This window comes from Lampetra planeri, chromosome 7, assembly GCF_965212315.1.
Source record: "Lampetra planeri chromosome 7, kcLamPlan1.2.h2, whole genome shotgun sequence".
NCBI lineage: Eukaryota > Metazoa > Chordata > Hyperoartia > Petromyzontiformes > Petromyzontidae > Lampetra > Lampetra planeri.
Window position 1 is genome coordinate 12,293,878 of NC_136113.1, and position 24,506 is coordinate 12,318,383.

Genomic DNA, 24,506 nt, shown 5'->3' on the forward strand with positions numbered 1-24,506 from the left:
AAATAGATAAATCATTCTCCGTTGAGACAGATTATACGAACTCAACAGTTTTTTTGCAGCGATTTTGAATTTTTTGTTGGGAATTAGAGAAGCTGTTTTGTGAACTGGAATGTAAATTTAAATAAGGACCCTGTACATTAATTTATTATAGTACATTCTGTTCAGGAATCACAGCCAACAGTTTGAACAGAAAATTACTTTAACTTAAAATGTGAATTATTAATAACTGGACAACTCTGGTTTTTCACATTGCCCTTGCACATTAATGGGGAAATTGCCCGGATAACAAAGTATGAATAACTCTAACACATTAAAAATACGTATAAATGTACAGCCCTTGGTCAATCCACTGCTAGACGAAGGCAGTGTCGGTCATTCGGGTTATTTGAACACAGTTCACCACGCTGCTCAGTGTGGGTTGGTAAAGAGAAGGCCTAGGCCAGTTACAGCTAATAATCGCCGGTGATGTGAGCTTTGGCTGGATTTGAACTCAGGTTCATAACACAGTGCGTTACTGCCGTGGCACCCGATGCACCCATTGACAACTGTATCATACATAATGCATGAACACGTGGTGTTGTGGCCAGAGGGTGCAACTCACATTTGGGTGGCTGTGAGTTGAACCCCTTGTCCAAGGTCGACTAAGCCCATTTATCCCTCCAAGATTAATACCATTCGCAAAACTTTGCTCAGAAGGGCAACGGTCATTGACCAGTATAGATGCTAGTGCACGCTATGGATATGCAACATTTCTACCAAATTTTTAGGGATACCGATGGGAATGAGCCACCCACCCCACCGTCCATTCCGCAGGGTGGTGCTTTGACGCTGGCCATACGTATTTATTTTTGCAGATCTTTTTTCCAAACAACCCCCGCAATGGACAGGCTCTGGGAGATATACTTTGACAAAAAACAGTCGCAATATTTCAATGGATCCGCATTATTTGGAATGAGCAAAGGATTTTAAAAATCGGATCAAGATGGAGAAGTCCCCCACTTGTTTAAACGAGCAATGGGGGCCGCTGATCACCACTGGTGGTCCTGAGAAAATGGGGTAAATTCAACATTTCCACGGCAGCGGTGAGTTTCTCTGCAGAACAACCACTTTGGACTTTTTAATCTTTCACAATGTGGTAGGACATGTTATTGACCTCAGCGGGGCTGAGTTTAACTGAAAACTGGGAACTTAACAGCTCAAACCTTTCAATATTGAATGAAATGATCGAACCAAAGCACCGCCCGGCAATTTAATTTTTTAATTCCGCACACGTGAACACATTACAACATTCGGGTCTTTGTGTGTGGAAAATATGCTCAATAAATTGCCGCACGGGCCCATGTTCTTATTTTCAAGTATAACATGTTTCGTGTAATGCTTTTTGTATTTGCATGCTGTTCATTCAATAACGTTAGGCCACAGCCATTGGCCCAGTTACCCGTGGGCATTAATCAAACAGAGGCACAGATTGTGCTGTCACGGCTCGTGCACATTTGCTGACATTCCATTACTGCAAGAGGCTCTATGCAACACTGTATGCTCTGTTATCATCTAGCAGAGTGGCGTGGCGGTTACAGTACCCCGTCTCAGAGAAGATTGCGAGTTCGAATCCCAGTAAGGTGTCTACTTAGCCCTTGATCCCCCTGGAGTCAATATAATAATAATTATATTTCGATTTAAAGCTTTCGATTTAATGCTTTCGTAGAAGGGAAATAATAAAATAAAATAAGTAATTAAGTTTTTATGCTTTTATTATTTTATTATTTCCCTTCTACGTGACTTTACCGAAAGAACCAAGAAGAATAATAATTATTGTTATAATTCCCTATAGGGGATGCTGCACTGGTGTAATGCTTAGCATGGCACCAGAGCAGGTAGCACTCATTACACACGGAGTGCTTGCCACAAATTAACCCTGGCCATCGGACAAAGATGGTCACTGCATCACGTGGCGCTTTCAGATGCGCTTCTGCGGCCGTCTGGATCGCTCTGCCTTCCGATATTAGGAATCCACTGGAGCTATGCACTTTTAACTCAGGATTAAAAACTAATTTCTTTATAACTGCTCTTTGTGTTTAGTTTGTTGTCCTTCCCCCGCACCTCCGATTAGCACGGTTGGCTACGTACGGTGCAAAAGAAGTTCAACATACATACAGCAACAATGGACTTGCAATCCAGATAATGCTGGATCAATCGCTCAGCACGGCATTTAAAACGAAGGTGCAAGTTTCTTTATCACCCCATTTCTGTCCACCATGCAGTGTAAATGGATACACCACACAGTTTGTCGATTGGCAGGCCACGGTGTGGTGGGGTAAAGTGTGCGTGCCACCCACCTATTTTAAGATGTCTTCTAGGTTCAAATGCTCTCTGAACAGGCTCTCTAGAGCTCCCTCTAGTGGAGGCCCTTCTGCCAGCAGTAGCATGAGCAATACATTTCAGTGCTGCACTTTTACCTTTACATCTATATTACGAATATAAAACAAGTTTCATTGGCACCTTTGACACCACGACTGTGTACACCAGCGCTCATTGTTTGTATTATTCTTGGTTGTTGCGTTAAAAGCATAAGCTCACCCAAAAACAAATCTTTAATACATCAGAATTATTATTCTCATGTTAAAACAAGAGACATCTGTCTGGTATTATAACATTTTAATAATAATTCAGAAATTGCTATCGTGAAGAACATTCAAACTTTTTTTGTTATTTGTCACCAGTGTCTCTATGATGAAAATTAAGCAAAATCTGCATGCCACTGCTTCTGCAAGTGATGCTACTACTACTGTCTGACGTCATCCTCATATCTGGGGGTTGATGTCCATGATAGATGATTTCTGTTTTTCGCAATCTCCAGTGTCTCTCGTGGAAAGTCCCATTCCACTGATCACATTGTTCCACAAATGTATCCGTTTCCTTCCTCTCCCCAATTGCCTTCCATTTTGCCTTTCGGAATCATCTTTGTCATTGCTCGAGTTGATCCTTGTCGGAAATGTCCAGCATATACTAACTTCCTCCTCATGGCACCCACACATCATGAAGCCCTTTATACAGTGTACTGGTTGTGAGCAAAGTTAGGTGAATCGCTTACCACTGATGAAGGTCCAAAGGGTTTGGTGCTGGTCATACTGACCCTGAAACTGGTTGAGTTGTTGTGTTATCCCAATGCCCCATCTGAGGCTGGTACTTACATTCATATACTCATTGGAAATATTAAGTATATCTTTCAATGGATTGAACGTACAAGAATGGTGATCTTAAAGTACTGTTATTTATCTATCCAGCAATCACAATCGCTTTCTAAGACAGGTCGCGTCCTCTCAAAATGTAAATTAGCATTTTGAAAAAAAGTAATTATGCTTGCTGATTGTTTAGGCGTAATGGCTATTATTTGTAGTAGTGTTGGTTCTTGAGTGGAAGGACAAACATCCTTCAATACATTGGGAGAGATCAGTAGTGGTTGTCCTTTTTGTCTAACTTTTCCCTATCATAGCAATGTGGGATTTTCACTTGTTATGGGCTGTAAACAGGTGATCAGCACCTGATTAGACTCTTTGAATTGGTAAGCCAATTTTTTATATGTTTGTTAAAGCCGATAGGCAGCTTATTTTTAAGGCCCTGGAGATACCTTTGTCCACCTGTTCCTCTGTCTTGAGCACATTTCACATATTATCACAATGATAAATAAATAAACCCACAAACCAATCATTGTGAAAACTCACCACACCTTCTATCAATACCAACAACGAGATATATGTCCGCAGCACCGATTAGGACGTATTGGCTGTGTACGGTACAAAGGAAGTTCAACAGACATATATTGTTTTGGGGGCAAAATTGGCAACGAAATGCTTCAAACAAAGTGTTTTATTTATATTTTTTATGCATTTAAAGCTGTGTACCATAATGACCATAATACTGAAATGGAAACTGAACGCCCACAAAGCAACATTTGAAGCAAAATTTGAAGCAAAATATCAGCAGTGATCGTTGTGTTCATGTTTTTATCGTTCGTTTTTTTAATCAGTGTGAAAAAGTAAATATATTGTGGTTATTATTACAGTGACTCTTATAAATATACTATTATCCGATCCTTCCCTCTTATCCAGGTCATATTAGTGCTGGGCATAATGTTATTGTCTATACTTGCCAGTAACTGAGCATGAATGCACATGGCGCAGCATTAACCCGCAAGTGGTTGAAAATTCACGCTATTATCTGAGCCTTTGCACATATGAGAGTCACCCACAAAGTATATTCCTGGAAGAACTACTATATATTAATCCTTACTCTTTGGTTCTTTCGGTAAAGTCGCGTAGGTATAAAATAAAATAGATCACTACGTTTCGGGCGCAACACAAGCGTCTGGCATCAGGTGGGAAAGCGATGGTCTGCTGCTGAGGCAGACTGTTTTAAAAAAGCTTCAAATCAAGATTATATTCATCCTATTATCTGTGTTTATCTAATAATCTGTGATCAGCCATTATTTACCATGCCTATAAAATAGCGATTTGGCACCCTACCCCTACATTCAATCGGATAACAGGAGTTTCATATATAGAAGATTTATTCGTACTGGACGAATCCGATGAGCAATAATGCTATTTTTTTTTTACAGATATCCGGTATCGGTATGTGCATGCATTCAAGTCAATATATGTAAGTCCCCCCGCTCGAGCAATGGGGCAGTGCATCTTTCTCTATCGATAGCACTGAGCAAGCTGTGGAAATGTGCTTCCGCGAAGAGCCTGTCTCAGGCGGTGACACGGGCCGAGCGGTAGCGCGTTTACCACGCGTCGCTGAGGTTCGCGGTCCAAATCCTGCGGCCGCTGTGATTAATACCGTGGATGTATTAAACGTAAGCAGTGCGTGCTGTCTGTTTTGCAAGCCCCGTGGCGTCATTCACAAGAGTGAGCCATCGGTGTGCCAGCGTCACGATTTCAAATTTTGCCAAGTTAGAAAAGTTACCCTCAAATTACTCGGTTGGGATTATGTACAGCAATCATTGCCCCCCCCCCCGCCCCCTTCCACAGGGGAAACTTGGGTGGACCATCCTGAAAAACAGTCATGGGTAAACCAGCATCGTGAAGCATAATCCCAAAACACGTCTCTCAGATTTTGCTTTGTCAGTGTCCATGTCATAACTGGCAGTACGCACTGATTGAAAACTTTTATGTTTGTAAACATTGATGTGCTCGATTTAAAGCTTTCGTGACTGCAGGGATTCATCTTCTTGGTTCTTTCGGTAAAGTCACGTAGAAGGGAAGTAATAAAATAATAAAAATAAAACATAATAAAACAATTCTCACGACGTTTCGGCCACAACGCAAGCAGCCATCCTCAGGCGAAGAATGAAACACCCCAAGCTTGGAGCGTATATTTAAGCTTAAATATACGCTCCAAGCTTGGGGTGTTTTATTCTTCGCCTGAGGATGGCTGCTTGCGTTGTGGCCGAAACGTCGTGAGAATTGTTTTATTATGTTTTATTTTTATTATTTTATTACTTCCCTTCTACGTGACTTTACCGAAAGAACCAAGAAGATTGATGTGCTCCTTTTCATTATGATGTTCAACTCTTCAAGTGCACTCGATCGTGCTTTTGTTTCTCGTCATATCATCCTTTTGATCCCGATCCATGTTGAGTAATAAAGTTCAAATGAATGCGTGTCACCTACATGAGTTTACCAGTTCTGTAGCCATGGACCACCCTACGTCTATCAGGTGTTCATGTTTTTGCCGGACTGCCATTCTCCATAAGCGAAGCGTAGTGACATATAATTTACTTATTTGTCCGGGAAAGCCACACTGACTAAACAAAAAACTATTTAAAAAAACAAATTTTTATTTTACCAGGTGAGGCCCACTGAGCTATATAGCTCTTTTTCAGAAGCGACCTGGCCACAAATAATAGCTCAACGAAGTGACTTATCACGTGGACATCTGTAGCAGCCAAATACTCCAAACGCGTGACGTTGATTCTAAATGTGGAGGGAAAAACCGGAGGACCCCCGGAAAAACAATCATGGGTACAGCAGGCGTCAGGGTCGGAATTGAACCCACTACCTTGCGCATACCAGGTGAGCTAGTTAACATCTCGCCACCGGACGGCTCTTTTTTTAGGAGGGTCCAGAATCGTGTTTTTATTTTAAAATATTTCCAGCCAACCAATGATGAGTGCTTAGTGCTTATACACATGGGAGGAATCCGGTGCACCCTGATTAACACACGTGCACATTATTGTCATGAACATTTCTTCTTGCGGAGTGATGTAACCCACTGAACGAAATTTCTCTCGGCATAAAACACATTCCTGTGGAGGGAGCTGGTAGGAACGTTGGGTTGCTCGGTCAATGGCCAGGGTCAATGGCGGCGTGGTGTATTCCGCACATATGGCCGACTGTGAGGGCGGGCACAAACCGGTATGAGTAGGTTAAACGTTGAGTTTTATAAGGGCACCACGGGGTGATCAGCCCCTCGCCACCCAGCCCCACCCCTCCCACCCCCCACCCAGCCCCACCCTCCCCACCCAGCCCCTCCCCACCCTCCCCTCTCCACTCAGCACCACCCCTCCCATTTTTGGATGCACGACGGACGGACGGACACAATAATCCCCTGTAGGCTGGTGTAACCAGGAGGTTCCTACCAGTACCAACAAATTAATGTTTGATATCTAAAGTTTCCACCTCGAACCTGGCGAAACGTCGAGCCATAGCGGACGCACGCGACAGCTCATCCAGTGGAGGGCGCTGTCTGGAAGCTCTGGGGTCCCTGAATTCCCCGTGACATTAAGACAAAGACCGCAGTGAACAACACGACACAACACCCGCCCTCATTTGCCGTTCACTATTGTATGCTGCATCCAAACCATGTGAGAATTCGCTATGCGTTCATGCATATCTCGTCAGAGAGCATATTCACACGCATGCATCAGCCACTACTCTCTCTTTGCAGCGCAACTCTGTTGAGAGATACTTATTCAATAGCCCCCCATTCTTTAACTAAGCCTACAGTCAAACTCCATGTATCCGTGAACAAATTGTCCATGCATTCGTTTACCTGGGGTTGGCAAAACCTGGTTCTCTTTACCAAATATCCCGGGGGGGGGGGGGCGGGGGGGGGGGCGTAGACATCCGAATACCTGGTGTCCAGACCACGGTTAAACCGACTGATTTGGTAAATACTTCGAACTATCCAAGGTCCGGACCACAGACGAACGGAGGCATTCGTCACATTCTTTCAATGATATCCGTGGTTACCTGTAGTCATTCCACGTGTTGGGACCCCGGATATTTGTAACCAGGGTAGCCATCTCCCCTCCTTCCCCTACGTAAACGGAGTTTGACTCACCGTATTTAAATCTCCGCGTGCAGTGCCTCTAATTAGGTGAGTATTCATGAACAGTTTTCAAATGTTACTTGGGAGAGCAGTGGCATGTTTGTCATTGTACTGCGATACGAAGCCAGCTATTTGAGTCAAATTCCTGGTGACAGCCGACATCAATGGTGAGTGACATCTAAAAAGATTCTCAGGTGCCTCCATCACCAATCTGCGTTAACACCCCTCCATGGTGAAGTATGGTTATACAACCCCCCATGATCGACACGGTGTTGTGGGAGGCATTCATCCAGCATTGGATAAATAGAGCAAGCGCTGTGCTTATTGCGGTTGGAGTGTGGAGTGTTTTTATTTGACTTTTAAATGAGCAAGTTTCTGTAAATGCCACTGAGTGCTGGCTTGATTCTGGGCCAGTGCAGTTCTGGTCTGATAAACAGCACTCATTGAGAGGAGGCATACACGAGCACAGCTGACTCAAATATCATCTCACCATGAGCTGAAATGGTACCCGAACACGACAGCTATCCGCGATGCAATGAGCAATCCTGAAACAATGCAATGAGCAAACCTTGATAACGATACATCAATCGTGCAGTTTATCTATCCAGGAGTCTCAAGTCTTTGTTTCCAGAGGGGGGGGGTCCTACATTTGTATGTTTGCCCTATTTCCTTTTAAATGAGTGCAGAATTTCGCTTGTGCAAAAGCAAGATACCTTGAGAAAACCAAGGCACATGCAGGGCGCGTAGATGTGTACTGCCACCTCGGTGAGTTACGGGCCAGGAAAGTTCGGGAGTTTCTAAAAAACGTGTCCGAGCCACCAAATCGTCAACCTCTAAAGCACTGAATGACAGCTGTACGATACCGCGTTTGGGTTAGCAGTGGCATTACAAATTCAATGCAGTGAAACTTGGTCTGTTGACATTCCAAATCGTGTTTCTCTGCCAGGAGGAGATCTATGCCATGCGCCTCAATTGCATCACTTCGTTGTCACTAGAAAACAAATGTCTCTGCGACTGATTCCTTCGCTGTGAAAATACGTTGAAGTTGTTCGGAGCCATTACTCGAATGGATTTTCACTAGATAATATAAAATAATGTTTTTCCCAATTATGGTATTGTTGTCCCAAATTTATGGAATTTACATCCATTGCATCCGGTGAGCAATCTTGGAAGATGATGTCATAGAACTACTTCTAAGTCACTACAATAGACGTATTTAACAACTCTAGGAATGCACCTTTTATGTGCTCTGAATCAACACAAACTGAAATTTGTAACTCTCAGAGTTGGAATTAGCCCAGTGAAGTGAAAAACCTAATTTACTTTCAGGGCTCTTTGTGTATTCATTGGTGATTGGGTTAAAACTGTGTATTCATTGGTGATTGGGTTAAAACCATTGACGCGCTACACTTGAGAACCAATTTCAGAATCAGAACCTTGATTTAGACTGGAATAATCCAATGAGCTATGAAGCTCTTTTCACAAATGTCCAGTATTTCATAGATGCTGTCTGAATTCAAAGCCACCTCAAAGTTGTCAGTTCAGTGCTCTGACCTTTGAACTACCCTGCCACCTCTGATTCTCTAGAATGTTTGTATAGTTTATCTTCAATTTAGGTGGAAAAAAATACATCGGGAATAAAATTACAATTCATCACGATAGAAACGTACTTTTAAATGAACATTCACATTTGATTCCGACACCACTCTTCCTTTGTCAGGCCAGAAACATTTTGATCGCTCCCTATACCAAACGATGTGGTTCCCTCCTGACCCTGGTAAGGCACAACTTTCGGAGCACACAGCTCCAGCACCACTCAGTCAGATAAACCTGGTTGAATAAATGTAATGCCCATTACGAGTGCGTCTTGTTTTCGGGTCGTACCGCGTGTTCGGCCCGATTCCCGCTCCACTCATACACGTTGCAGTTCCTGAAGAAGCTTCCAGCACGTGGAGAAAAATGTCAGACACCGTGCCAAAACAACATAACACGGGACAACCAGAAAACAACACGTTGGAGAGTCATGTCCCTGATTATAGAAAGCCTAACTGAGTATATCAAGACCTTTTAAAAAGGAAATTCCTACATTGAGATATTCGGCCAATTCCTTAACAGTTCCAAACAAAGAATGACGTAAACTTCACTAAAATTCAAGCGGAGAGAACTTCCCGACTTTCCATTTTACCGTTCTCTATCCATATGTAAATGTGGCCAACACAGGCACAAGCCCGCATCTGTTGATGTGGTAATGTGGACCGTGAGTGGAGTAGTGAGGACTGGAGTTTGGGGAAGCTCGGCTTCAGTTGAAGTCCGCACACAGAGCACAAAGGCTCAGTACGTGCTGTGCCGGCCAAATAATGGCAACACCAAGGCCACGAACAAAGTCGAGCCACGGGATTAGAGAATGGGTCTCATTTGGCATTCAGGGTTCTCTGGGAGCCTCTTGCTAGCGTGGGGAAGCCGGAACGTGGGCCCCCAAACTCCCCCCCCCCCCCCGGGTAACGAGGGCAACCGCCTCTTTGGTCCCCTGGTCCCGTCCACTCCCACCTTCCCCACCCCACCCCCTACGCCGCCACCGACCCACTCTGCATCGCACCACCGCGGAGGAGCCTGGCCGTGCAGCCTTCTGAAAAGCTGCTCGAGGAGCAGCGGCACTGAAAGTGCCCGGCACAAAGGAGCCTTTCAAGCCGATCTGCGAGTCTTTCTCTGCTTCTGAGCGCTGCGAATGATTCGTAGCACGTCTTTTTCTTTCTCTCTCTCTCTCACCAGCTCCCTTTCTCTCTCTCCTCTCTAAGCGCTGTGAGTAATGTGTATACAACTTTATTTATTTCTTTACCTACACTTTCCACCCCCACCTTCACCGGGATAACTGCCTCAGACACTAGATCAAGGTGGCTGGACGGCTCAGGGGACTAATTCCAGTGCAGAAGCACCGGACCGGCACCACCGAGACACACTGGGCTTGAACTCGCGGCAGCCACGCAAGATTAAGCCAGGTTTTCGAGTGCAGTGAGGTGATAGATGATGGTCCCAGTGCAGCCATCAATCACCGCAGCGAAACAGTCAAAATGCCTCCGTGCTGAAATGAGCATGGGGTTGTGCTCATCCGTACTGGTGACCCCGCGCCAGTCACGGAAATTCGACATTCCTCTGACGGGGGCCAGTCTTCTCGTGGAAGTGCCACTTTTTTTGACCTTACATGCAGTGCTACTCATTTTATCAACCCCAGAAGGATCGACGGGTGAAATGGAACCCCCGACTAGAATCAAAACTTGCAACTTTATCACCGCAGCATCACCAGTTCAGATAAAAACTAAAAATCTGTAAATTAGTTTTTTCCATTTCATGTGGCCAAACCCTGCTGTAAGGGATAATTTTGTGTGAATGCCATAATGTTCTGCACAACGCCATCACCAATGTGTATGGTGTCCTGCTTCTGATAATTACTTTCTTTGCAACCAAGCATCAAAAGGGACAGAATATGCTGAACTTGTCTTGGGAAGCTCATCCAAATGCATTAACTTTGCTCACAGTTTATCCTTTCCCATTCCGAGGCGTCTGCAAGTTGCAGGGTGGGTCCCGTCCACCACTGAGTCTTGGAACGCGCAAGCGGTTATCGTTAATTTTATTCAGAGAGGCACAGCGCCGTTGTTTTTAAAGACATTATATTCATCTTCTTGGTTCTTTCGGTAAAGTCACGTAGAATGGAAATAATAAAATAATAAAAGGTCTGTCACCTGAGGACGGCTGCTTGCGTTGTGGCCGAAACGTCGTGAGAATTATTTTATTATGTTTTATTTAAATTATTTTATTATTTCCATTCTACGTGACTTTACCGAAAGAACCAAGAAGATGAATCCCGGCAGTCACGAAAGCTTTAAATCGAAAAGACATTATATTCATAGCAGAGACCCTTGGCGACACGACCGCACTCTACCTTAGCTGGCGTTGAGCTGTGCCACACGCCCTCCCGCGTGGCCTTTGTCGAAGCCTCGAGACCGATAAAGTTATTTTTGATTTTCTTCCAATTCCGTTCGATTCTCTTTCAGATGACGTAAGTGTACGTAAGTGTACGTCATCGGAATGGGAGAGGGTTAATGTCCTATGGCAGCAGTTCTGCCCGTCGTTTAAAAAATCGTTTTCGTTTGGCGCTTGACTTTTGTGTCCATCGCAAAACGTCAATGCAGGGCAGAAACATTCATCTCGTGGCACGCGCACAGACGCACATACAATGGATACTGCTGCACAGACAAACATGCACACTCTCACATGGACATATGCAGAAAACACAGTTGTCATGAGCCCAAAGTGGCACAGTACGGGATGGCGCAGCACATCATTAAACAACAATCCACTGCCCATTACGGCTTGCAGACACACTATACTCAGTGGCAGAGATGCAGCGCTTAATGATAGCACTGCCGTTTTGTCTGATGATTAAAGAGTACATGTAGGCTGACTGTAACAGCACATAACACTTAGGCTAAAATAGCGGTTTTCAACCTCCTGTCCCAAACGTTTCCGCACGGTTTACCCTCCCATCTTTGCCACCTGCTCATTTTAGTCTGAGGTTTGAGAAGCCTGAGGCTCAAGTGCCCAGACTGCTGTGAAATGGTGAACTTTGTGGCTATCACAGATCTATATGACGCACATAGTGGCTGCATAGTCCACATGCTATCCACTGATCTACTTTGCACAATGTCAAAGGTTTGATTCCCACAGCAGAATGTTAATTGATTTGGCAAATGGTCCCACAGTGCCCCCTAAATGTTCTGATGCGGAGTGAATATTTAGCACCCTTGATATCAATTAAAAGTACAATTGTCAATCTCACAATCTCATTGTGTTATTTATTTGCTCACAAATGTATCAATTATACACCATCAACTCAACTGACTTAAGGTGTATTGGACTCTTGAGAGGCAGTGATGGCTGGACATGGTGGCATAGACCTGCCCGTCCAGTCTCTTGGACGAGGGGTTTGGTGAACCACACACATTGAGACGTCACAAGGAGGATGGAGTAACCCATAATCCATCTTCATTGCTGAGCAATAAGTAAACGTATCTTTAATTATATTTTTGCAATGAACAATGCTGCCAGAGGTTTGAAATCCACAAAAGATCGGTTTTCTTTAAATGCAAACCAAACTATTTCATGCACACAAAATAACCACTGCCTTTAACCACAGAACAGAGTTAAAATACTACACAATGTCTGAAGGTATATTTAAAATCGTGGTTTCGTGGGACGCTTGTTACATAAACCTATACACTCATTGGTTAATTCTGCCACGGAGAGAACATTGCTTTTGGAGGCATAAAGCCACGTCTGCTCAAAGGATTAACGGGTCACACTGATTGACCACTCTGGGCAGTAAATTGCATAGCCACAGGGCCCGTGAGTGGCTTTTATCCGAAAGTGAGAAACACCATTAAAACGCACTTGTTTGGGGGATAATGTGGAAAATTAACAGATAATGTTTACGTCGGCTGCAACCGGATTGACAAAAGGAAAGGAAGAGGCAATTTTCGAGGCATATCTGCTGGGGTAACAGATATGGACACATCGGAGAGTCCGACTGTCTGGTTTTGTACCCAGCTAAAGCGCTCCGAGTGAATGTCTTGGAGGGAAAAAAACAAGTTAAAGCCCAACAGGTCTCCTTATTCCATATATTGTGGAGGTGGTGCTAATTTCTACTGGTGGAGTCAGTGGTGGAAATCTGAAGCGTAACCACTGACAACCGTAGTAATTTCATCAAACCTCGGTGGGATGATTTAGTGAGTCAACTTGTGACCGATATCTAATTTAATCACCAACTGAATATGGGTTTGGTGCTATAACTATGCCACCAGGATGGATTTTAAATGAAAGTGCAATTAAAGATAAACAAAGTGTATGCGAGCATTTGTAAACACACTCGAGTAATATTGTTCTCAAGCGCCTACACGTGTTCTATGCATGTTCCCTGGAGGTGAAAGGTCAAGCTACCTTTGAGCCAGTTACATTTATTTAGTTTCAACATTGGCCAATAGTCAGTACTTTACATAGGAGTGTAAGCTTGCACAGATTAATGTACAGACGCAAACCAAAACTCACGATAATTGTTTTTGTGTCGTCACAATCGCTGAGGAACGACGGGCAACATTGAAGGCTACCAGGAGGTGAGCCGACGCCAACAATTGTTCTGCAGTCTTCTACCTCTTAAGATGTTTTCAGAAAACTAGTATTCATGCATTCGGGAGGAAACTTGAGCACCTGGAGAAAAACCACGCATGCGAGTTCATACTGAACAGTGAATGCAAAAAACTATGATTACACTTTATAAAATACAAGTATTTACGTTATTTAGTTCATTATAGCGGTGTTGATAATTATTTTGTTAATGTATGCGTCTTTTACAAATATGAGAGCCCAATGAATTTGAAAGGCAATTTAATGGGTGAGATTTGTTTACACTTCAAATGAACCATTAATTACGTAGCAATGCAATTTACACAAATACAAATATAAGCATTGTTTCTGTGAATCGTGTTCATGGCAAATACATTTACAATATAGTAATTTTAACGGTGATTTGTATTCTTTGTTTTTATTCCAAGGTCATTAACCACGTGTGAGACTACAGCACGAAAGAAATACATATTAATAACAGCTCGTGTAAGTTATATTACAAGGTTAGCCACCGATCATAATCTCGTACAATGTGGTTAAAAGTCACACGTGAGCCATGTTAATTAACGTATTATTTGATCAAAACACAGGAAAAGGAAAGCAAGCGATTGCTTGTGCATTCTCAGCCTAATCCCATGGGGAATTAAACGCTTTAATAATCCAACTTCCAGGGCAGGCAGACCTTTCACTCAGACACAGCTCCTCCCTGCATCCTCTCTTCATAGCATACGAATCATGGCAGGGCCATTGTACGAAATGCCGCTGATTTTCTATTGTTTTCCTCTTTAAGGCAATGTTATTTATGTTAAGTTCAATGCTCATCGAAATAAAATTGTTGCATTTTTAAGTGAAATTAGGCTACTTTGGAGGTCGAATTGAGGTCACACGACTGTGGGGAGCCAATTAATTTTTTTTTTAATTAAGAAAACCCCTTTTACTCCAAGTTAACGCGTCAAAAGGTTGGTGGCTTGTCTACCATCTGAAAATTAGACAATGCAAAAAATCTACTTTGTTCCCACCCCCCCCCCTCCATGTGAAAATGTGCAATGGTGCTGCCAGCATAACACAATGCAGGCTGCAAAGGCAATGCTTTTCTCTTGCAAGGACATTGCTCCAAAGCAAGACACCACATCCTCTCCACGTCCAGTCACATGCAGAGCCTGGCCCAGACGTCACCTTGTCTGTGGCACAAGCATTGGACCTTGTGGGGAGCGGTAATGTAGTGGTTTAGCGCTACGCTGCGCTATGAACCCGGTGACTCGAGTTCGATTCCCGCTCACGGCCAACACCGGTGACCATTATCTGAACCGGTCCTGGTGCGGCGTCTAGTAAACGTCGCCACTGCGGGAGACAAAGGCGGCCGGGCGTGGTGCTGGCCACCCACCCCCTCGTGTGCCGTGCCGGCCTTCATAGGTGCTCGCCGACAGCACTTGCCCCAGCAGTCTGTTGAGGCTACGCGGGGGGATCTTCGTCTTTGTTTGGATCTTCCCCGCCCCCCGAGCTGCCCCGTGTGAGAATGATGGTCGAAGAGATGGGTGACGTGGCTCTGCCTGCCGCCGCCGCTGCATTTGTATGAATGTTGAACGTCTTTCGCTAGTCTCGAGGTGCGGGGGAAGGACAACAAGCTAAACACGCGCAAAAAGAGTTGTAAAGAAATTATTTTTCAAACTAGATGATTTTAAAGTCCATAGCTACCAGTGGCTTCCTAATAACGGAAGGAAGAACGTTCCAGACGGCCGCAGAAGCGCGTCTGAAAGCACCGCGCGATGCGGTGACCGTCTTTGTTCGATGGCTCGCCAGCTAAAAGTCGCTGCTGCGAGGGTTTAAGGAAGCGATACTGTGTCCAGGAGCAGTTGGTAAGTGTGGCCGGGGACAAGCTGAGAGACTGATCAGGACATCTTAATGCTTGCAGGGGAGTAACGCATACGTGTCAACTCCTTATTCAGACCTTATTGGTCACCACGTGCCCCTTATGAATCTCAACGTCCATCCTACAAAGTCCTATCACAAGAGATGCCCTTTCTGAGAATCAAAGAGGTGCAGGCTGCAGTGAAGGTTAAGAACCACTGATGTAGACTAATGATTGGAGTCACGTGTGCTTGGGGCACCTCAATGGGCTGGCAACAACCACCGGATGAGGGAGGGTAAAACAGCAGCAGGTGGCCTCATGCAATGTGCGAGTGGCACAGATTCGATTGGCCACGTCACATGATAATCCGATTTTTTTTGTGTGCAACGTTTAATTTGCGATAAATACATATTCGTGTGCAATGAGGATTCGTGACGGAATAGAACCTGTTTGTGTCCCACTCCCGTTGGCCTTGGCGTTTCTTCATCGAGGGATCAGTTTTTTGTGTGAACAAAAATCAATCTAAAGTACACTAACATAAGCAAACCTATGGATGTATTACGCACATATAAATATGTTTTTACGGCACTAAAAATAAGTTACTGTTTTACGTTCAAGGTAACGAGCCACACATGGGAACTTTAAAGGTTATGCGTGACATGAGGAAGCACGGTGGAGGCAGGGGACAGATACATTGTGATAAGGGGTGAGTGGGCTGTTATGGGGTGAGTGAGCCATTGAGTGCTGTGGAACAGTGGAATAATGGAAGGGATAGAATACGGTGAAAGGTGGGTTTTTTTTTCTTATTGTTATAGAGAACAAATCTGCATCTGACATGCGAGTTTAATTAATTATAGCAAAAAGCCTCGACTGGAGTCTTCAGAAACGGCTGTCGATGAATGTTTTGCTCAGTTCGCAATTGAAATATTTAGTTTTATTTTGTTATTGAGAGGGAGCCAAAGTGCCCAGAGAAAACCGCCACGCATACGAATAAATAACGCTTAAACATCTAGACTGTAGCTGTAGGGCAATTTGGGGTTACCTATCTCCTGTACTGTCACCTTCTGGCTACCTCGTAGCCCTTCAGATGTAGTGTCTTGTGCACACCGCGACATCTAAATCATTCACTAACTCTGCTTCCAATAGTGCTGGATTGCAGACGTGCACCGTCACATCAGCAATAAAAAAAAAATGTAATAATAAGAAAAACAAAACATGAAAATTACGTAGAAATTCACCCAAGAGAAACCCACTGCAGGCAGTAATGCCAAGGCATTAATAGAGCTGACCGGGTTGACCCCTTGACCTCACGATCTTAAGTTACTCGGGAGTGTGTTGGAGTGCCTGAAGTTTAATTACATTCAAACACGTAGTGTATAGCATCTAAGGAATGGCCCAAATATGTAACAGGTGTGAGCTGCAGATGTTGTGATATTGCATTTGTAGCTGGCCACGCTGTCTGTGCATGTTTTGATACAGCGGCCAACGCGGTAAACCCTCATAGCTCTCTCTGCCCAGCTACCGCGCGGAGCAATCGCTGCATCGCCACAGGAAAGGTAAGAGAGGGCCCTATTATGCGTAGGTTTTCAGTTGTGCTGTGCAGCTCTCTGATGTTTTTTTCGGGTTGTGCCGCGTGTTCTTTTGGCATGATGTCCCAAACGAACTCCCAGCAAGTGGAGCGAAACGTCGGATAATTCGCCAAACCACGTGCAGTATAACCCTAAAGCACATCGTAAGCGTTAAAACGCCCGAATGAATGCTACAGCTTGCATTTACACTCAAGAGGCCATCACTGACAGCACCAATGATGCCGCCACTAGAGCCCGCCATCACTTCCTTCTGACAGATCTAGCAACATCCCTGAGACTGAATCCAGCATGAATATTTACACGATCTTTTGAAACACGTGTTGAAGACCCAACCCAAAAATATTGAGGATGTAACATTGTAGATACTCCTTTAGGCTGCGTATTATATCACAGGCTGTCTGGCATGAGTTTTAACCTTTGTCAGTGAGAAACGTGAACTTTTTTGGGGGAGTTAAAAATAGCGATTTCATGTGGCCAAGGCAAACAAGATAAGGCCGAAAATACTTAAATAAAGTCGAACTTTCTTAGAGAACATTGTAAAGTTTTAATACTGCCAACTCGTCCTCCAATGACATCCCAAAGTGCAACTTGTTTTATGTGATATGTCAACCTATGGCAATTTGTTTGGCCGATTCATTTTTTTGTGAATATCGGTTTACTGTCGCTCATTACTAATGGGCAATGTAGCGTCCCCCAACACATTCACGAGCTTGAGCTCTGAACTTGCGATTGCGTCTCAAAGCTCCGCGGTGAGACTTAAAACAAATCCACAGGCATGGCGATAAACCCGAGGAGTCCGCACACCTGGATCCCATGCACAATGTGTGAGCTCCATGGCGCCGGCTACAACACCACACACAATGAGACACTCTCCCCTCTGGGTTCAGGAGAAACACTCTCCCCTCTTGTTTGAGACACCCAGATGGGAGAGTGTCAATACAGAACCCAGAGGGGAGAGTATCTATACCAGTTATCAGCAAACTAAAATCATGAGAGCCATTTTTTTTCATTCGGTACAAACCCCAATATTTCAAGAGTTGCAATGCGAGTACGAGACGGTGGGTCCTTAAACAATAATATCACGAAGCAGTCCTTAAAGAGCTGCATGCAGCTCTGGAGCAGCAGGATTGCCAACCCATGGTCTCTACTGAACCCAGCAGGGAGAGTGTCTCTACTACACCAAGCTTAATTCAACATAAAGCCAGCAGACTGAAAACCTAAAATCAGTAATGGCAGCACTCTGCTCTGAAGCCCCAAACCAGGATTTTGAAAGTGAATTGTCAAAATGCCTTTTGCAGAAATATATATTTCAAATTCTGAATTGGGTTAATAATGTATTCAACTGCATATTTAAGTTAAATTAGGTGGGCATTCCTTTATAAGGCCTCTGAGGCCCCTGCATTCCTTGCAACCATACTGATCGGACACTAAAACCATGAGCAATGCCCACAGTGCACACGGAATGAGCTCTTCGGTAGATATGAACCATTGTTTGGCGCGGTTCCACGCAGGTGGAACTCGTAACTCTTATAATGCGTGAATAGATTTATTTTTACTTTTGTATATACACAGACAGCATTTTGTCGTTTTAGTTCTGCTCCTGTAAATAAACAACTGCCGACTACACCTCTCGATTCCCAGCTCCGACCTATATATCCATGTGCCACCATTCACAATCATAATAACCATCATCCATAGTCTATCCATTGTTGGACGAAGGCCTCCTCCCCACGCCGGCGCTGTCCCTCGCAATCCTGCGAATCTGCGTATGTTGAACTTCTTTCGCACCGTACGTAGCCAACCGTACTAATCGGAGGCGCAGCATTTCCGCGCAAGGCTTCTCTCATTCCTGCACATGATTCGATATCACCCCTCCATTTCCTCTGGTCGTCCACTCTGATGCGACCTCTCCTTTGGCTGCCATTTACATCGCTCGCCTGAATCAGAGGTCACCTTTGCCTTCTCGCGGTGTCCCACCCAAACCCACGTGCTTTGCTTAATGGTCCAAGTGATGTCTCTCATACACACTTGTTCTCTGATTCACGTGTTTACCCTTCTGTCTTTGGCATTGCAATTCCAAAAAAAATTTACCCCTCCGCGCTCCCTTTTGCAATTTCATATTTTGTTACGCTGTCGGTATAAATTTTTCAATCCGTATTTCATAGCAGGAAATGTGCACTTATTTCGATTTAAAGCTTTCGTGACTGCAGGGATTCATATGCTTGGTTCTTTCGGTAAAGTCACGTAGAAGGGAAATAATAAAATAAAATAAATAAAACATAATAAAATAAAGTTCTCACGACGTTTCGGCCACAACGCAAGCAGCCGTCCTCCGACAGCTCTGTTTCTTCACCTGAGGACGGCTGCTTGCGTTGTGGCCGAAACGTCGTGAGAATTTTATTTTATTGTTTTATTTTTATTTTTTTATTATTTCCCTTCTACATGATTTTACCGAAAGAACCAATAATATACGCACTTATTGTAAGGGTTTTTCAGTACGATAATATTATTTAATATTGAAATAAACAGTATCATGTGACTACTATATTTCCTACTTCTGATTGTAACTGTACTATAATATTGTTTGAATTTCTACTACCGACAAGAATTGTAGATAGACAACTAGATTTTATATAGTTGATCATGACGCGATAAATTTCTGGAACTGCATGTTATAAAACAAATTATTTCTTGAAGATAAAAAAAATCCATATATGTAGGTTTGCTACCCGTGCATGAATTGTATTGCTTTAGAGTCACTTGTATCCAATTTTAAATAACATAAGAAAGTACAATCCAATACAGTACAGCACAATGTAAAAATCAATGCATAAAAACGATATATTGTTAATTGAGACAATAGAAATACAAAATTACAGCTGGACTTTAAACAGGCATTCATGGATAATGTATCCACGGATCTGCATAGACTCGTAAATCCGAGTAAACAAGTCACGTCCTTAAATTAACACGTTAATTCTCCACATCACGCACAAGAAGGATAGGTTTTAAGTATACGAACACGCATAAAATACAAGCAACGTCCCGCTGGGAGAAACTAACTAAACGCGCTCACGCACACACGGCACGATGCGTGGGGAGCGGACACGTGACACGCACAGCTGTTGTCCACGAGCAGGACACCGAGAGCGCACGATTGCGTTGCAGCGAGCGGTGATTTTGCTGCTATCTTTCGAGAAGACAATTGGGACCCCCTCTGGCGTCGAGCCCAGACTGATAGCATTGCAGACGGCAGGGACCGACAGAGACTGCTCGTATTAGCCAGCCCCATTAGGGCTCGTGTGCGAGGTAGGTGTGTGTGTGTACACGTGTGTGTGTGTGTGTGTCAAGCATGACCTTTCAGAGGAAGCACTCTGGGCTTCTGGGTGACCTGCGCCTAATCTCATATCGAGGTGGCATGGCGCGCCCGCAATATGATTACGGGTTCACCTTATTGAATGAAGTGCTCGCCCGCCCTCTGGCTCGGCGCTTGCGTGCGTATGCGCGCACGTGCTCAACCCTCGCGCTAGACGGCGGCTGCTTCCCCGCCGCGCGGCGTGTTTGGCGAAGGGTAATTTCTCTTTATGGGCCGTGACTGCCGAGCGGACAAATAGCACGCCCCGCCTCGCCGTGCCGACGTCGTAGCCTCCCTCGCCCCGCGCGGACATTTAGAATGCCGAGCGGCGACACGGGAGATGAACAATGTTTTACATGTTGGCGGTTCTTCGGCGAACAAAGACAAAGGCGGCTAAACTGGTCAAAACAAGCTTTGGGATGACGGTGGTCATGGCGTGACCAAACCTGTCGTATTCGTTTTGACACCAGTCGGACGGTTGGGTCAATAAATAACGGGATATTTGAATAATCGTCGGGTGTTTTTGCATCGACGTATATATTGCATCTACACAAGTCAAAACGAGAGTGTCGCCGTGCCGTAATGAGCAAGGGTGTGATACTCTTTTCTGCCGGCAGCCCTGTGGGTCAGTGAGTGGAAATTCCACATTTCCATGACGGGAGGAGCTATTCTTAACATTTGCAAACGTTACAACTCTCCGCCAACTCCTCTTCCCGTTGGCTGCGTGAAGCGAGGCCTGCACGTTTTGTAACGCGCGAGGCCACGTGGAACTGACCCTGGAGAAGAGCGCACGGTCAGGTACGTTGGTCGATAACTTCCGCAACGCGGGTCTTTCAGATGGCACATTGGATGCGGCGGGAGCAGCGCTGTCAAAAGTGAAACTTCTGTGGACGGGCATGAAAGAGTCGATAAATCGTGCCAAATGGAGACACATTCGCAGAGTGTTCCCGAAAAAAAAAAACGAGCGCATTTACCGCATGACCCACGGGTCCTAGACGAAAAGCCTAGGACCCCATCACCCCCCGAGGGGTTTGGAGTTGTGCACTAATTCAAAGCAATGGGCTCAATTAGATTCAGGGCACGGTCGGTGGCACTTGTGTAACATGGCTATGCCGTACTGATGATCCTTAATGAGTGTGAACAATGTCCACATGTTCCGCAGCTGCTGGTTAGGTTCTAAGATTGTGTGTGAGCCTCCTGCCTGCCGAAGAGAGCTTAGAGAGTGTTGAGAGTTATTTATTTATACGATGCTGTGCCACTTAAATATTTTACCACCTTAACAAGTACATGTAGTATTTTCACGTGCGCCAGCACATTATGGTTCCTTTGAAATGAGCGCCGCGATCGAAACAGCAGAAATTGTTCCACAAACGTGGTTCAGGTAGCGCTTTGCCAAAGCCCCCACCTCACCACCAGGTCACGAGTTAAGAATCGCAATTTCTCTGGCATCAATGAAATCGGTCATACTTTGTGGGCAGTCTACAGTGGTTGTCCTCTGGAGATAATTATAATGTGGTCATAATTTATTCTTGTTTACTCCAGGAAAGCCTGACTGAGCATCAAAGTTTTTTTTCAGGAGAGGGTCCTGCCAGGTTTTCGCAGGAGGAAGGAGACTGGAGAACCTGGAGGAGACCCTTGCAGAACAGGAGTCGGGAATCGAACTCAGGCTCTTCTTAACTGTGAGGCACGAGTGTTACCACTGCGCCACCCTGCCACCCAGATATTGGATACCCACCATCAGGGCTTTCGTAGTACATGTTGTTTATTGTGAAAATTCCGTCACAGTGCCTATCATCACTGTTTCATTTCTTTCATGGCTTTATTTTGGTGATTTCGAAAAGTTTTTTGGTTTGGCCATGTTTGTTTGTTGTAGTACGGAGTAAGACTGATGGCCTTAATCTAAGTTGTCTTGTGGTTGTTGTTGTTGTTTGACTTGCATCCCACTGGGATTTGTGTACACAGCGTTGGTGCACGGTGCTTTTTCTGCAATATTTTGCTGTCTTTTCTTGGATTTTCTGTTTGCACTTAGTCACATTGTCACTATAAATATGTTTTCTTGTTCGTGTTTTTGTATTTTGTTTGTTGCGGTTGCACCCGATTCAAGAGCCGAATGGCTCACAGGGCTCTACCTAATACATGAACTTGAACTTGATGTGGAATTCCCACCAATGACTCAGGACTGGCAACAAGTGAGTACCGCCAGGCTTAGTAACCGCCGCATGGAGGATTGTCTGAGTCAACCTCCAAGTGGCATTTGAACTCTCGACCTTCTGAGCTTCATTTGAGCGTTTGCCGCGGGAGCGCCCCCCATTTCCACCGCTGTTAACCTGGGCCTGGTGCTAAGGCAATGCTGTTGGTACCGGAGTGCTTATTGAAATAACTCCATAGCAGTGTTTTGTTAAACAGAGCTCTCCGTGTATGTTTATTTATAAAGGACACGTTGAATTGCACATGTATATTTCTATTTAAGATAATTAAGATAACTTGTACGGCTTCACTGTAAAGGATATTTGATCAACTATAATTACATACGCAGTATAAACTTACGACGCAACATACAGGCTTAGTGACGGGGCAGTTTCCAAATTAGTTGTGCGTTATAGTTAATCAAAGCTCGCAGATTTAATAAAATAATTTAAAAAGGAAATTGAACACTTACAAACTAAATTTGTCAGAAGCCTACAACATGTAATGGGAAACATTAGGCTTCTACTGTAAAATATGTATCATATTAATGCCACCAATAGACCACGAATAGGTTTTGTAAAATGATCAACGACAGCTTTCAGTGATTTCATTGCAAAACAATATCAAAGTAAAAAAAAAGTCGACGAGTTTCGCTGCTCAATTTACAATCGCATGGAGAAGTGCCTACATCCATTGGCAGCCCTGAGCCAGTTGTGTAAATTCCACATTACTATGGCCAGTATCACAACCGTCGCCTGGTGGCCCAACGGTAGAAGCGAACAACTCACAAATCGGAAGGTTGCGAGATCAAATCTTGGTTGGGAGTCAACTCAAGCCCCACCGTTCCTCTGTGCTTGATACGATGAGTACCATTTTGTGAGAAGTCAACGGTGGTTGTCCTATGAATGTACTCGCCCCCATCATAGGAATGAGGAATTTCCATCGCTGGCCGAGGACTGTTACCGGGAGATTAGCACTGCCTCAATCCTCATTTGAGCAGGAAATCACTTTTTTAGCCTCATAATCGGATAATCAATAAACGCACACATTTTTTTTTCCCTTCTCAAATTAGGTGTGTAATACAGAGACCAGCACTCGCATCTTGATCAATCACTTGCGGTGAAATGCGTGCGCGTGAAACATAATACTCATTCCTCATGCGTTAAGCGCGCGGACACACACACATAACACATGCAGTTGTTGAGCACACACTAAACAAGCACGTTTCGACTTACGGACTGTCAGTGCATGTGCTGGTCCCGACAAGGCTTACCATAATGCTGGGGTGCTTTGGCCACAACTACTCCATTGCCCGACACATTTGTCTCCCTGCTACTGATGTTTACACTCCGCACCGGGCACTCGTTTGAGGCTGGATCAACTTAGCAGAGGCCTACGACAGCTCCAGGTATCCACATGCTGCTCACGCTGGCACGTTCCACTGACGTTAGGAATCGAGCCCAAGTGGATCGTGGTGCAGCGCAAGAACCACTGCACCATCACGTACAAAGACAAAGCCTCCTCCCACCCCCCGTATAGCCTAAACGGATTGTTAGGGCAAGTGCTGTTACAGAGCACCTATGAAGGCTGGCATGGTCCACAAAGGGGGTTGGTGGCCAACACCATACCTGGCCGCCTTTGTCTCCCCAATGCTAATGTTTACAGGCTGCACCAGGTACTATTTTTTTAAAACGCTGAGTCGACCTAGGGGAGGCCCAGAACCGGTTCAAATATTCACCACACGTTATCGGTCGTGAGCAGGAATATAACTTTGGCCGTCGAGTTCGTAGCGCAGTGCACCAACCACTGCACTACTGCACTCCACACGCAAACAAAGACAAAGATCTCCAATGGAGCAGACTGTAGGGGCAAGTACGATTGCACACACACACACGCGTGCAATATTAGCGAGTACCTATTTAGATCAGTACGCCACCCATAGGGGGTGGCCGGGGAAGCATCACATTTGGCTTTAATTGCTTCCCCAGTACTAGCTTCCACACATCACTCCAGCTTC

General features: G+C 44.6%; 1 protein-coding gene across 1 annotated transcript in view; it reads right to left on the reverse strand.

Moving 5' to 3' along the window:
- LOC144720152 (uncharacterized) overlaps positions 1–24,506 on the reverse strand; it is an 80,018-nt gene that overhangs the window by 36,951 nt on the left and 18,561 nt on the right. The window lies entirely within an intron of this gene.